This window comes from Quercus lobata, chromosome 11 (genome assembly GCF_001633185.2).
Source record: "Quercus lobata isolate SW786 chromosome 11, ValleyOak3.0 Primary Assembly, whole genome shotgun sequence".
NCBI classification, from domain to species: Eukaryota; Viridiplantae; Streptophyta; class Magnoliopsida; order Fagales; family Fagaceae; genus Quercus; species Quercus lobata.
The window spans coordinates 48299684-48316037 of NC_044914.1; the positions used below are offsets into that span (position 1 = coordinate 48299684).

The following is a 16354-nucleotide window of genomic DNA, read 5'->3' on the forward strand; positions in this document are numbered from 1 at the left end:
AGAAAAGCCAAAGGAAATTGAGATAAAAATAAAAAAATAAAAAAATAAAAAAATCAAAGGATTTTTATCCCAGGAAAAAATTTGAAGGCAAAGATCTCAACCTTGGAGAAGTTTTAGGAACAAAAACAGATAATTTATTCCTAGATCTACACAAATCATACCATAAAAGGGAGGTACTTTTTGCTTGATCTACTGCCGATCGTTCGATTAATTTCCGCTTGATTCATTACCGATGCTGTGTTTTTCTTTCCTGCATATGTGTTGTTGTCTCCTCTGGTGGTCTTTGTTTGTTCTTTTCTTTGTTTGTGTGTTGAAGAAAATATAGGGTAAATAAATGGCTATATTTCTTTGAGATCTTTTAATAAATGGGTTAATAAAAAAAAGATTAAAGAATGATTAAAGAAAGAATAAAAAAAGACGGAAGAAATAATATTTAAATAATATAGAGAAATGAATAGAGAGTCCGTTGGAAAATATATTTGAAAAAGTAAGTAAACAAAAAGTTAAAGTAACTGTTCACTTTCAAAAATTTAGAGGGATGGTTGGAAATGCTCTAAAGGCTATCATAAAGTCCAAGAAGCGCTTGAACTTGTGCAAAAAATCGACTTGGTCAACATATTTGCTGGATTATCCACAAATCTAACAACAACACTACTATTTGTAGAAACCTTCCCATATAGCAAGCCAACATTTGTAGTACCTCTCAAATATTGAAGAATCCATTTCACAGCTTGTCAATGTTCTTTACCAAGATTAGTCATGTATTCGTTAACCACACTAACCGCACGTGAAATATCTGGATGAGTGCAAACCATAGCATACATCATGCTACCAATTACACTAGAATAAGGAACATGAGACGTGCTCCTTTTCTTCCTCAAACTATGCTGACAAAGTTGTTGAAAGTTTTTAAAATGTGTCACTAATGGAGTACTCACTAATGTAGACCACTGCATACTGAAGTCCTCAAGTACCTTCTCAATATAATTCATTTGTGACAAAAAATAACTTGCCAAATCTATGTGAATCTCCATTCCCAAAATCTTCTAAGCCACACCCAAATCTTTCATCTCAAATTCTCAACTACGAGATAGTGTGGACAAAACAAAAGTTAAATGGAGAAAATGTTTCTATTTCTCCACCAAAAAAAAAAAAAAAACAAAAACTTCCACTATAAAGAGCCTCCCTACCCTAACTTTTGTTGTGTGAGTGAAACAGAAAAAAAGAATGACAAAGCTGTTGGGGGAAAAATCCTAATCCCCTATGTCTATGTGTAAATTAAAATATATAACTACTAAGTAATAGCAATATTATGGAAACAAAAAAAATTCTAGCAAGCACCACATAAATACAACCACACAAGAATACTAAATCTTACGTGGAAAACCCTTCGGTATAGAGGAAAAAACCACAGGACAGCTCCGAAAAATATCCACAATAAATTGGATATACAATAAATAAATCTCAAAGAGTAAATACAATCTCACCACAAAGCCAGTAGCAAAATCTTCATTTAAATATTCCAACTCTCCATAGTTGTAGCATTTAAAAACTCCATGAGAACTCCACCAATTTATCTTCCTTGTGTGTAACTTGAACAAAGAAAAATGTTTCCTTTTTCTTTTTCACTCTCTCACGCTCTCATTGTCTTTCTCTCTATCTCTTCACACGGATGCACCTCTCAAACTGAAGCTCTCTCTTTCTGTGTTTTGCTCTCTCTGGAACTCACACCAAAATGGCCGAATGGCTCTCTTTCCTTCAGCTCTCCTCTCAAGGCCGAATGGCCCAGTTTTCTTTCTTTTCTCATTTTTTCAGTTTCAGCGTGTCCCACACGCCTAAGTCACTGCCCAAGGAATGGTATGCTGACATTGGAAGCTTGTGGAAGCAAGCTCATTAATAGGCATGGCTGACTTGAAAACTTTTGGAAGCAAGCTCATAAATGAGCTTTGACAATGCATGTGGGCTGGAATGCAAGGGTGTCACGTGCACCCAACAAAAGCTAGCTCTAGTTCTGTTGCTTTTGTCACTAGGGCTTGCCATACCGTTGGTGCATAGCACCAAAGAAGTCGATGAATGGATCCAAAAGCTCCATCATGCCAAAGAGAAAGTCCCTAGGCTCCATTTCTACTTTCGTGACACACTATCAGGCAAAAACCCAAGTGCAGTGGAAGCAGCCGAAGCATCAATGACTAAGAAATCACCCACCTTGTTTGGACTACTAAACATCTCTGATGACCCATTAACAAGAACTAAGCCTACTTGTGGCCACGAACTTTGTTTTCACAACTGGGAAATTCAATGGTAGTAGTCTCACTATTTTGGGCAGGAATGCAGTGTTTCAACCACTCCGTGAGATGCCAATTATTGGTGGCACTGGTGCTTTCTGATTGGCATGTAAATTTGTGACAGCAAAGACGCAACTTTTTACCTCTGGGGATGCCATTGTCGAATACCATGTTGTGGCTATACATTATTGAGCTATAATAATGGAGTTATTCTCTTTCAAAGGGTCACATAGTACTGCTTGTTCATTTCAAATTTTCAATACCAAATTCGTCTACTTTTTTGGACTTTGTTAATATTTTGGAATCATTTTATGTTTTGCATTGTTGAATGGAGGATTCTGGCCTTTTGCCCTTTCTGGGAAACATATTTGGCATAATGCCCCTGTTTCGAAACTATATAGGGGTGTGCCTCTGTTTAAATACTCGATCTCCGTATAGGCGAGTTACTTAAGTAACTTGATTATGAAGAAACCGAGTTGTGGCCAGGTTCTTGCCACGCTGGTGTTCCAGCTTGGCTTTTGGGCAATAAAATATTCCCACGTTACTGTTTGGAACTCGTCAATGGGGAAAACGAGTACTTAAAACCTGAATAACTGATAATTGAGTTATTCGTTTTACTTGGTTCTCTTATAACCGAGTTTTATGCTATTCTGACGGCATTTCACATCAGTTGTTCACACGTGAAGCTGAACCCGATTAATAGGAAATCGAGTTATTAATAGTACTCGATTCTTTTATAATCGAGTTCTTCTGCTATATCTACTTCTCAAGAAATTCTCCTCATCATTTTCAGATATTCTCCTCATTCTAAGAATTTTCGGTCAGAAGTTGGTGTTATCTCTCCATCATCTCAGGTTTACCTAACTCATTCTCTTCTTTGAAATACATTGAGAATTTTATTATTGTGTTGGTAAACATAGTTGTAGATATTATAAAAATTTATCAATCATAATGTATGTTTTTTGTTAGAGTATAATTTTCATTTAATAATTTGTATTACTTATGCTTTGGTATTTTCTTGAATGAGTGTTATGTGTATTTTCTTGAATGGTATTTTAGAGGTATATTAGTTGTTTGGTGTTGTTTGATGTTACAAGAAACGTACAATAAGCTATAGAAATGGTGATAAATGTTATGTGTGTACATTGGGTTATATTGCGTGTTATGTGTGTAATGCTTATGGTAAAATTTGAGTGTTAGTATTTAATTTTTAGCATGTAATAGTACACAAATTGATGAATGTCTTTGTCATGTACCAGAGGCGGAGCTGGGGGGGGGGGGGAGAGAGGGGGCAAGTGCCCCCCTTGACTTGTCCAAAAATATTCCATATGTACTACTATTAGGGAATATTTAGAATGCTTTACCCTCCTTGATGCAGAAAATAAACACAAATTAGGAAAAAAGCTTCCTGGCCCTGCTGAAATAGAGGGAAAATGACAAGCTTACCTAAGTCAATGACACCGTGTAAGGAAAAAAAATAGGAAACAAGGAAAAAGTTTCATGACAGAAGCAAAAATAATTAGAAGAATTTCCGTTAGGCACAATAACACACACCAAGAGCTTTAACTTGTTAGCTGTTAGCTTTTAATTATCATGCACTTAAGCCTAGCATAATAATAATGCATTGTAGTGTCTTTCTTATGTCAATCGATAGTCCTATATTGTACACAATTTCTTTTTGTTTTTTGGTCCTCAATTTGTTGACATTTCAGTTTTAAATTGTGGGTTTATGCTATGAACTAAAATTTTAATTAGTTTGTAAAATAAAAAGAAAGTCGAACTTTTCCTATAGTTTCAAAAACAATCAAGAAAAGATAGTGAGATGTGTATACAACTTTGCAAGTAAATTGCTATATTTTAAATATTTTTAAAATTTATTTATTTCCACAATTTATTTTATAGTATTAACTTAAATGTCTAAATATAGTTTACATAGTTTTTGTATGACACTTATAGTTGTTTTTATAATTTTTTTTAATATATATATATATATATATTTTTTTTGTTAATATTGACTTCTAAGCTTGCCCCCCCTGAATTGAAATCCTACCTTCGCCACTGTCATATACCATCTTATGCAGCATTACATTATTTACCAACAGTTGATGCACACTGTTAACTTGATCATTTGATGTTATTGTATTCAGTGTCAATGTCTGGTTCTGGCAACCCACAACTCTATAGGCCTCACGATGTGTTCACTGCTATGGGTCGTTGCTGGGTATTGGAAGATGAGTTTAGCTATCCAATCAATCCGAATCTGGGAAATAGTGCTTATGTTCACAATACCATGAGACAGGAGTGAGATTGGTTATTTCGTGAACAACAAATGTTTTATGATGAGTTGATTGGTTATAAGTTGCCAGTGGCTCGGCGACTCGCATCGCAGATGCCTAGAGACACGATTGACGAACTTCGTAAAGCATTGAACCGCATAAGAGAAGAAAATAATTGAATGAAGATACGTCTTAATCGATATCGGACCCAAGTCGAGATTCGAGAGTCAGTGGAGGGAGGGTGGTACGAGCATGCACAATTCATGCAATCACTTCTTGCTGATCCCATTTATCAGTCAGACGTGGAGATGTCAGATGAAGACTAATCATGTCGTGGTGTAATTAGACTTTGTTATTTAACTATTTTTGTTAACTATGTTTTAAATGTATGTGAGTCACTGTTGTTGCATTTGTACCATGTAAACCTTATTATTGATTGTGAGGACCATGCACATTATTCGTAATCTAGTTTATTCCCACAGAACGCATAAAAGTCAAATATTCCCACATATGATGTTTTTCAATAAGCACCTAGAACATAACAATAAGCACCTACAACATAACACAGAAAACTTAAAGTAACTTACATGATGTCACCAATATGCATGCATTGCATATTGAACACTAATGCTACTAACATTATTGACTTAACCTAGACATAACACACATACCACATAGGCATTCACTCTGATAGGTAGTCCTTGTAGTTGAGGACATTGTTACGTTCCGTCGGAGTGAGTTGTCGGTTCGTGGCGGCGGCCAGCTCTTCCGCTAGCTGTAGCATGTGATACCTGGACCTACGGAGTATCATCAGATTATTCTCTTTTTTTATTTTTGTCACTGCACACTCATATTGATGCATATTTTGTCGTGATAGTGTGAGTGAGACATGATCAACAAGAGGAGCTCCGAGTCGCACGAGATCATCGTGCAGAGCGTTGGACTCGTTCACACGAAAGTCCCACTCCCGCTGCAGTCCGGCATAGTATTCCCTCTCGTCGGATTCTCTCTCCCTCCTATAGTTATCTGGAAAACGAGGTAGCATCCAATTGCGCATTGACATTGGAAAATGTGACTTATGATCAGTATCTGTAGATGTTTTGCAAGGGTAGATGTAAATGGGAGTGGGACTTTATATAGGAGTTTTGCAAGGGTAGATGTAAATGGGACTAGGACTTTATATAGAAGTTTTGCAAGGGTAAATATTCACGTGGATGTGATTATATGTAAGGGTAAGTATTCACGTGAATAAAGATGATATGTCTCGACATTGTATTGTTTAGTGAGGTGTTGAGGAGCACATACTAACTGCGAACATGACTTGGCTATACAGTGGCACCTGTTGGTGCACGTGGTTCACTGAGGCAACTGTTTGATATGGCTATAGCTTATGTTACAGTAGAAGGCAGCTGATGTGTACTGCAAAGGGGGTTGTGTGTTTATTCACGTGAAGACTATTCAGCATTCCTATGCTTCATCTGACATGACTTGACGAGACAGTGCCGAGTTGCATTAAATGTTTCATAAACTTTTCAAGGATGCTCTGCATCATTGAAAACGGTGCATTGCAAAAATCTGCATATTTGTGTATTGACGAGCGTGTAGGTGATATGATTGGATAGGGTTCACGTGAAGACTATTTAGCATTCCTGTGCCTCGTCTGACATGACTTGACGAGACAGTGCCGAGCTGTGTTAAATGTATCATAAACTTTTCAGGAATGCTCTGCATCCTTGAAAACGGTGCATTGTGAAAGGATGCATATCTGTGTGCGCATGTGTGTGTAAGTGATATGACTGGATAGGGTTCAACAGTGTGACGCATTGTTGAGCAGCACATGCAACACTGCAAAGTGTATAAGTAGAAATGGTGGACAGCTCACCCCCAAAATTAATGCATAAACTTTGAAGGGATGCTCTGTATTTTCACGTGAGTGTGGATGGGTACTTGTGGTCAGGGTTCAACAATGCTGAGCTATCCATGATAGCTACACTCACTGTTCCTTATGGTGGTATTTGGCAAGTGGGATTGAAGAAAGTTGATAACAATATTTGGTTTTGTAATGGTTGGCAAGATTTTGTTGAATAGCATTCTATCTGTTATGTTTATTTTCTAGTTTTCAGATATGAAGGAAATTCAAGCTTCCATGTTCTTATATTTGATAAGACTACCACTGAGATTCAATATCCACCCAATAAGAACTGTAAATTGGAAGATCATCAGCTAGAAATAAGACTTATATGAAGATGATAGAAACATATCCCTCAGCTGATTTGCCCATAAAACATGAAACCAGACAAAAGTTTGTTACGAAAGTAACAAAAAACTTTCTTCTACATAAAGAGGAAGACAGAATGAGTGGTTGGCCTAGTTTGGATGAGTCTGTATGTAATGTATTTATATAAAGTAATACAGTAGCAGAACTAAGATACACGGATACAGGTATATGATACAGCAACTGATGGTATCATATATATGAATTATTTGTATTATTGAATCATATGTGTGGTTTGGATGAGTCTGTATGTATTGGATCTATTAAATTTTCCTACAAGTAATGTGCAATAAATCTAAGTTGGGTGATGAGTGTTATGTGGGTAACATTTCAATTTACATAGAGAGAATATTGGAAACATCAACATATCTAAGCAGAGGACATTTTTCAACCAAAGCACAAGAATCATATGTAGCAAAAAAGAACAACAGGGAAAGAATGAATTACGATTTCATATACACTTAGCTAATCCATTGAAAACATTGCAACATACTGACATAACAATGTAATACATTACCAGTTTCACGGAATGCATGTTGGAAGGGAGTATTATCTTGAACAAATGTGTGTTTTTACACCTCGACGGTGATGGTCTCAATTGGGCCCCACTCTACTCCGGCAAGTCCTTGCTTTAGGAACCATATGGTTTTTCTGTGAAAGAGTGGTTGGTGTGTGTGGTTTGGAAGAGTCCGTATTGTAGAATGTATGAAATTTTCAGTTTAAATTTTCATATGTAGCAACAAAGAACAGCAGGTAAAAAATGATAAACTGATTTCATTTAAACTTAGCGAAAACCAATGAACAGTTTCTCTTTAGTAATGCAAAAGTTGAACGTACATAATCATCATTTGTCAGATATTAAGAACAACATTTTGTATTGCACAGAATGTGTAGACATTAACAACAACGTCTAATGTTCGTAGGTAGAAATTTCTGGAAGTCATCATTGCTTGAATTTGAGAAGTCTGAAATATCTCTTTCATCATCTAACGCAGTAATTTCATTAATAGACTTCATGGCTCGCTCTTGCGCCTTCCCCTTTAGATGCTTCCTAGCTTTTTGGATTGCGTGAAAACGGTCTAATCGCCTTTCCATTTGATTGTTCTCTTGTTCAAGACGAGCAAGTATGTTGGCAGGTTCATCTCTAGGTAACTCGGCTGAGTGTGCCTTAGGAACTCGTAACCCGTGCCATCGACAATACACCTCCAACTCACACCTCTTCTCGTATAGGGTTGACCATGGTGGTTCTGCTACGGTGAACTCTATTGCGGTTGTATCTGTACTTAGTTTTGTGGGTTTGCCGACCATGATGTGTCCGACGCTTCCAAGACTCTCGTACGTGTATATTGGCATATTAATGAAATCTCTCTTCTTTCCGACCCATTTCCCTCCATAGTGGTTTGTGTATGTCTGTAGTTGTTGATTTGCTGGAGCTTCTGATGATCCATATGTTGAAGTAGATCCAAACTTGTTTCGCATTTTACGATTTGACATTGAGACGCTGCAACTCATAGCTTACTCAATCTACGAATTTAGTGAGGGTAGAAAGGTCATTATTGTGGTGCATTTATAATCTCATTTCATGGTTCAAGCATTACAATCAAAATTTAGTAGGGCTTGTCATGTCAATACAGGCTAGAAAAACACTGTATGAAGAGGGTCATAACTGTTACCAATGTCATGTGTCTAGATTCTTGTGGGGACGACACCATTTTAAATATGAAATTGGTGTCTAATTTTCCTCCATCTGTCTAAATTTAAATGGGATCAATTGTAATTACGCTCACTTTCATATAGAAGTTAGGTGAAAGTTAGCTGTGCTCCTTTTTTATTTATTTTTTTCCCCCACACTCGTGTATTTTCAGGTTCACCTCTCCTTCTACAATAATCAAAACCCAAGATTTTTCCTCTCCTACTCAACTAATGGTGCATGGTCGCAGTTACCACACTGATTAAGCCACCTTAACATACAGCTCCCCTATTTTTCAATGAATGCTATTTATGTATCTTATATAGGAAGAGGTTCTCCATCTATTCCGATTTTACTTTTCTTTACAACTTTAATGGTCCTAGTTTATGCTCTGCAAAACCAATTCCAACCATTCCTAAGGTTTGATTACTCATTTCTTTAATATGCCTAAACTTTCGTTCCTTTTTGTCAAAAAATTTTGTTGTCTAATTATATAATTTGATTGTTTTTCTATGATTGATGTTGCATGTTTATTTTCCGTTTCATAACAAGTTGTAAGGAAACTGATAATTTTAATGGTCCTGGTTTATGCTTCCTAAGGTTTGATTACTTCTTCCTTTCATCTGCCTATGCTTTCGTTCGTTGTTGTGAAAAAATTATATTGTTTAATTGTATAATTTATTTGTTTTCCTAGCATTGATGTTGCATGTTTATTTCCTATTTCATAGGAAGTTGCAAGGAAATTTAGAATTTAACTGCTCCTGGTTTATGTTATGCAAAACGAATTCCAACCATTTCTAAGGATTGATTACTCCTTTCGTTCATCTGCCTATGCTTTCCTTCCTCTTGGTGAAGAATGTTTATTCTGTAATTATATAATTATTTTCTTTCCTATGATTTATGTTGCATGTATATTTTATGTTTCATAACAAGTTGCGAGGAAACTGTAGCAGTGTTTGAATTGAAATTGAGAGTTCTGATAATGCATTAATATTTCCATGATGTATTTCAAAAAACTTGTTTATATTGCACACACAAGACTGTCTCCCCATGCTTTAGAAATCGAATTTCAAAACAGATTTGGTTCTACATCTTCTTCTTCTCCTGATTGTGTAATAGTATATTTTGTTTTATGTGTGTACATGCCCGGTAACTTATATGATAAAGGGTCTTTACACAGCTTATTGTCTCAACAAAGGTTGTCATCAATGTTTTTACACTTTATGTCCTTATTTGATGTGCTTTTGTCCCCCACAAGAGATTGTCATAAAATTGGAAAACTCTGTTGCCAATTAACTGAGGCTTTTTAACTACTTATTTCCTTACCAAAGTCTACCTCTTTGTTATTGGTCAATTATTCCTATGCCTCATGTGACAAGTAGTTAGTTGTGATTTTCCATAGTACTTGCTTATTTTGTTAACAAAGGTCAATTTTTTCCCCTGTTTATGTTGTGATTGCAGTGTGGTTAGTATTTAACCCTGATAATGTATAACAAATTTCTTATTCTCTTGAAAAAGGTTAGCTACTTTTTTACTGATACTATTGTTATTATTATTGGTAAATTATATGACTTCTTGTTAATATGATTTTCGTTAGAGCTTTTAACATATTTGTTTTTTATGGTATTGACAAACTACAAGAACTTTGTATTTTCCTAGTTATTTAATTTTCAAGTAACTAACAAATATGGTGAGTGGTTAGCGGTAATGTTGTGTTACTGGTTCGATAATTATGGAACAAGTATATTATTTGAGATAGTTATGGACGAAGCACAAGCTAGAAGGTCAAAAAGGCATTTGATTTAAAAAAAAAAAAAAAGAAAAAGAAAAAAGAAAAAGAGGTATCCGAACTCAGGTAGAGATGTGTTGTAGAAGTGAAGTGGACCCTGGCAACCTATTTGATGTTTGTATTTCGTATGGTCCTGGTACCTTTGCCCTTCAATGTAAAACCATTAATGGAAATCTATTTGAGGTACTTAGAGAAGTATGGTTCTAGTATCTATACCTTTGAATGGTGCTACTAAGAGATTGAAATCAGGAAAAACAGTGGGAATTATCAACAAACAATTAGTGAAGGCTCCTATTATTATTTTGGTAATGTGGAAAATACGCTGGTTCTGTCTCAATTGAATGATGAAATCCTCCAAAGATGTGACAAAGAAGTTATAGCTAACAACTTATTAGATGTTCCTGTGGATGTGCTGGTAGAAGAGGTGGCATATTATTTTATTCCAAATAGTGTGAATACTATCTTTGGGAGCACTTCAGATGAATCCAATACTATATCAGGTTAGGCTTTTGTTATACTAATAATATGCAATGGCTGTTTGGAATCTATCTTCGCACTACTAATAATGGTAAATTCAGCAGATGATCTTCGCAATGAGCACTTTATCTATTTAATTGTAGTGCTAAACAAGTTGGTTCCAATAGCTACCAATTATACAAAATACATTCTAACCAAAACATGATTTTGTTATAGATTCTTTACATTTAAATAAAGCCTGCTAAAAAAGTTATTCATGCTCTTTTTCAAAATTACTTCCTCTCATTAGTTGGTAATGTGTATATATATATATATATATAACTGAAGCTTTTAAAGCTTCCACAATTTTCCACGTAAGCACAATTTTTAAATATAATATAAAAACAAATTATAAAAAAAATAAAAACTGATGGGCAGGAAATTCAGCCACTAAGTATTAATATATAGATATCTTAAAACCTAAACCTAAACCTAAACGTAAGGACTAAATGGTTGAGAAACATTGTTAAAATTCACAGTTTTATGCACCTTCTCTTGCTTTCCTGATGTATTTGGTTGATGGAACATTTGCAAAGCAGGATCTAGGTCACAGAATGCTAACAAAATTGATTGGGGAGAGAAGTTCAAAGGTGTATATTTTATGAATTGGTAAGTTAAACAATGTTTGTCAACCACTTAGTCCTTACGTTTGCAAAGTAGGATCCAGGTCACAGAATGCTAACAAAATTGATTGCGGAGAGAAGTTCAAAGGTATGTATTTTATGAATTGGTAAATTAAACAATGTTTCTCAACCATTTAGTCCTTACGTTCAGGTTTAGGTTTAGGTTTTAAGACATTTATATATTACTACTTAGTGGCTGAATTTCCCGTGCATCCGTTATTTATTTTTATATTTTTTTTTTATTTTTAAGTCAACAATGATAATCAATGTCTCTTGGATCGCCTTCAATGATTTCTGTTTTGAATTACAACCTATCTCTTCGGTGGCTGAATTAAAATCTGTTCTGAATTTTTCTATGACTTCTTTGGATCGCCTTTTCAATGGGTCTATTGAGTGGACTCATAATCTCAATGATTTTCTATAGATTATGCTATTTTACCGTGTTTTCTTTTATTTTGTAGCATGTAGCTTATCCAAATTTGGACAGTTCCACCTTTCTTTGGTGTCTATGATAGTCATGGAGGTTAGCATATGGCTTTTATTCATTTTACCATATTTTTGTCTCATATCATTCAAAATTTCTTCCAATGGAAATTCCTTTTTGAATTGAAGTTTATGTCCCCTTTTTTTTTTGTGTTGGCTTCTTTTTGAGAATTAATACATTCGTTTGGGTGATATTTAGATTTCCTTATGAATCTTTAAATTGTTTGGCCTTTCAAATGTTTAAACTTTTAAATTTTGGGATTATTTTTTGCAATATGTAAAACTATTTGGCAGATTTCAACAACTATAGAGTATAGCCATGTAACTTTCTTTTTAGGGTAGCCCATCTTTCTTTTATATATTTCTATTGTATGGTTTTATATATTTTTGTTTTGTTTCATTAATTTCTAACTCTGGATCCTCTGTTCATTTTTTTAATTTGTTTTTTATTTTTTATTTTTTTAACTCATTGTAACATTGAATAAAGTGAAAATATTTAACATTTGTTAACTATATGGTGCATCACACGACTTTGGTTATATATATATATATATATATATATAGATTTGAAATCTGTAGAAAATACTTTTGCCCACTTAAGCAATCCAAGTCCTAATTGGATGCTTATAAATTAGTTGAATGTTGGATTCCATAATTATGCTCGACGGATATATATATATATATATCCGTCAAGCATATATATATATATATATATATACACATACACACACATGTTTTGTGCCTCGACATTGGTTCTGTAATGTAATTAAGGTTTCTCCTTGTGGTGAGAGAGGTCTTTAGAGTTTGGGTTTTCTGAGAGTATTTTCATACTTTCTTGAATCATACAAATTTGTGTATTCTTTTATACAAAAATACATAAGAGAGAGAGAGAGAGAGAGAGAGAGAGAGAGTCAAGTTTAATTTCAAACTCAAAAGTTGATCATTTATTTCCAAATTTGCAAGGTTAAGCATGAACACTATAAAAGCAGTGCAAACCCTAATTTATTTATTTATTTTTATTTGTTTTTGAAAGTTGAGTATAGGTATAAGCTCTTTTTCTTTTATTTTCTTCTCTTCTACTTTGTTTAAAAACAAAATTATTTTATGGTTTTTCATCGTTTAAAGTTTAGACCTGTTAAAATTTAAAACTAATTGTTTTATGCTTGCCCCACTAATTTATTTTTCGTATATTTCTCTTTTGAATTGTTTCAATCACTTATTCCTTAATTATATATCTGCTTTCACATTTTGGAAGTTTTAACATCTGAATTTGTGTTAGTTTTTGCAATATCTGAACATGTTTAACAAATTTCAATAACTATACCAAGTATGATTTCTTTGAAGGTAATGAATTTTTCTTTTATATTTCTCTATTGTGTAATCATATACCTATTTTTTTTTTTTGTTTAAAAAATTTATAGGAAGTAAATCTTATGATTCTTTAATATTTTGTAGTCTTTTAAAAGTTTTAACATCTGAATTATTCTTTTGATGGTAACCCGTCTTTCTCTTATATTTCTTTTTGTGTGTGTGTGTGTGCGTGTGTGTGTATAGGCTTTGAATCTTTTGATTCCTTTCAATAGTTATAGTCATGGATTATTCTTTTCAATGTAACCCATCTTTCTCTTATATTTGTTGCATATTTAGTCATACATATTTTGTTTTGTTTCAATAAATTGTAAGCAGTGAATCATCTAATTCGTTAATATTTTTTGGTTTTTCAAAAGTTTTAATATCTGAATTTTTGAGTTATTTTTTTGCAGTATCTGAAACTGTCTAACAAACAAATGTTGTATAAGTCATTGTAAGTTCAAACAATGGCTTCTTCATCAAACTGTAACACAAATTGAAGTCATACAAGAGCAAGTCATGCAATGGTATAGTTTCTTAATCAATTTAAGATTTTATAAAATTATTTTAATTTACCTCAGAAATAGGTAAGTTCCCCTGCATAGCACGGGTTACCAACTATTGTATGTTTCAATTGCTTCTTTGTTATTTATTCTTCAGGTTTGGATATCAATTATCAAGTACTAAACAATTAAAATTCAACAATAAAACTTATAGATAATAAATAATCAATAGCTTATTGCTACGAACTCTATGACTTGTGAGATCACAACTTCAATTATATTCTATATATACTCTCAAATAGTAGATTTGAAATCGCTTTTGAAAGAATTGGGATTTGTCTCAACTTTTTAAATTTATTTTATTTATATGAACTTGTGGTCTGAAATTTAGCCATTTCTTGGTTTTGGATTACAGGTTTGGCCATATAGTGGATCACACTAGCATTTCATCGGTTCTTTATCTAAAAGATAATGCTTCTATTTCTACCGCAAGAACTATTTAGGTATGTATCCCTTGCAAGCATACATGAACTTCAATTGTCTTTTAATATATGCATGCTTTATTATTTTCCAATAGTTTTCCCGTGCATCGCACGGGCTAGTGAGTAGTTACTATTGTTGTGCTCATTGTTGGTTCTGTACCCTTTTCTTTTAACTGGTCTCCTTCTCATGCCACATCTCTTCATTGATAGATTTATTGATAGATTTAGTTGTGCTCCATGTTTTTGGAATTACTGTTTTCCGAGTCTCTCATATACATTTTCAATGCATGATGTCTGAATCATTGTGATTGTAGTATTTCGGGTTGCAGCTGTTTTTGGGGGAAATATCACCTCACAAGTAAGACCAAAAAACCCTTTCAAAGTGACACAATTTGGAAAACTGGTTGTGGGGGAACTTATTTCTATTTTGTTATTCTCCTATTATTTGCAAAAACAATTATCTGTCCCATGAAAGAAAAAGATTTTGATTTTCGTATTTCCATGGACGAAAACTTTTTCAGTTTAACTCCATCTATTTTAATATCAAATTGCTGAAGAAGAGTTAATATTAGTATATATTCTAAAACATTCACCCTAAAAGACTTTGTAGAAAATTTTTAATTCTAGATAATTTATTTGAGAATGGATTTCATTTAAACAGGAATAAAATAATTAAAAAAAAGACACTGTATGACCGGATGTAAAGGAATTTATGGAGGCATTGTGTTCATCATTGGCCAATTTGGTGTTTGGTTTTAAGGGAATTAGGCTGCTTGAAGTGGTAATTTACGCTACTTTTTCCTTAAAGTAATTTACACTACTCTTATTTAGAGGGTATTATGTAAACAAGTTTTCCATGTAATTTACGGTATTTTTTTTTTTAAATGTAATTTATGCCACTTTATTTTAGAGGGTATTATTATATTATATATTTGAGCTACTAGATAATGTTACCCAATTTAACCCTCACCTGAAGTGGTTGTTATCTAAGAAATTGTTGTAAACATATTTCTTTTGTAACATAAATTATATTTATCATTTGTATAATTCTATGTGAAATTCAATTTACATTTCCTCTTTGATAGACTATTACTTTACTGCTCCATTAACAATGTTACGTGCATTTTCTCAGTTTTAAGGGTAATTGATATCTTTGAAATCTAATCTCTTTTTAAGTTTTATTATGGGGGTGTAGTAAGTGGCTAACCATTATTGATTCCTTCACCGGTGAAATAAGTATATTTCGAATTTCAACTCTTTTTCACTTTTGTTATGGATGTGTAGTAAGTGGGATTTTTTAAAATGTGTAGTTTTTCTTATTTTCATAAACTTTTAAATAAGGATAGGGTCACACGAATTCCCTATTGTAATCTTAAAAATTTCCCTAAATATAAGGATATGGATGGAGAAGTGGAAACACAAAACAAATCAGTGACCGGAAACAGGAAATGTAGGTATTAATTATGAAAAAAAATCTATATAACGTTCATCCAAAAGTATAAACGTGTATGAGTACGGCAAATTTAATCAATCAAATACAACTATAAACTAGGCTTTCAGCATGCGCGTGCTCAGAGTCTCTTCAATATTTTGGGTAAGGGTTAATTTACAGCATTTATTGTAATTTTGGATTACTACATTTTCTAATCATTAAAAAAAATAAAAAAATAAAAAAAATGAAACAAATAAAAAAAACGTATGGGTGTGATGAGTATTATGTGCGGTGAATCACAATGCCGTACTTTTTTTTTTTTTGTTTGGAAAATGTAGTAATCCCAAATTATAATCAATGCTTTAAATTAATCCTTATCCATAAGATTAGAACAACCTCTTTGCACGTGCGTGCTCAGAGGCTAGTATGTGTTTAATCTACTTTTATGATCTCTTTTTATTTTATTGGTGTAGCCATTGCATAACTAATCGATAATGCATATAACGAGGTAGGTTCCTTTCCGTTAACATTTCAATGATTGTAGTTTTTCTTCAAATATGCATATGTTATCAATGAGGTTACCTTATCAACATTCCAGTTGAAGGAAAAAAAGAAAGCAAATGATCATTCAATATAAAAGTCATCACACA

General features: G+C 33.4%; 1 pseudogene; it reads left to right on the plus strand.

Moving 5' to 3' along the window:
* The first annotated feature begins 1939 nt into the window (after positions 1-1939).
* LOC115967026 lies at positions 1940-2477 on the plus strand (annotated as a pseudogene).
* The last annotated feature ends 13877 nt before the right edge of the window (positions 2478-16354 follow it).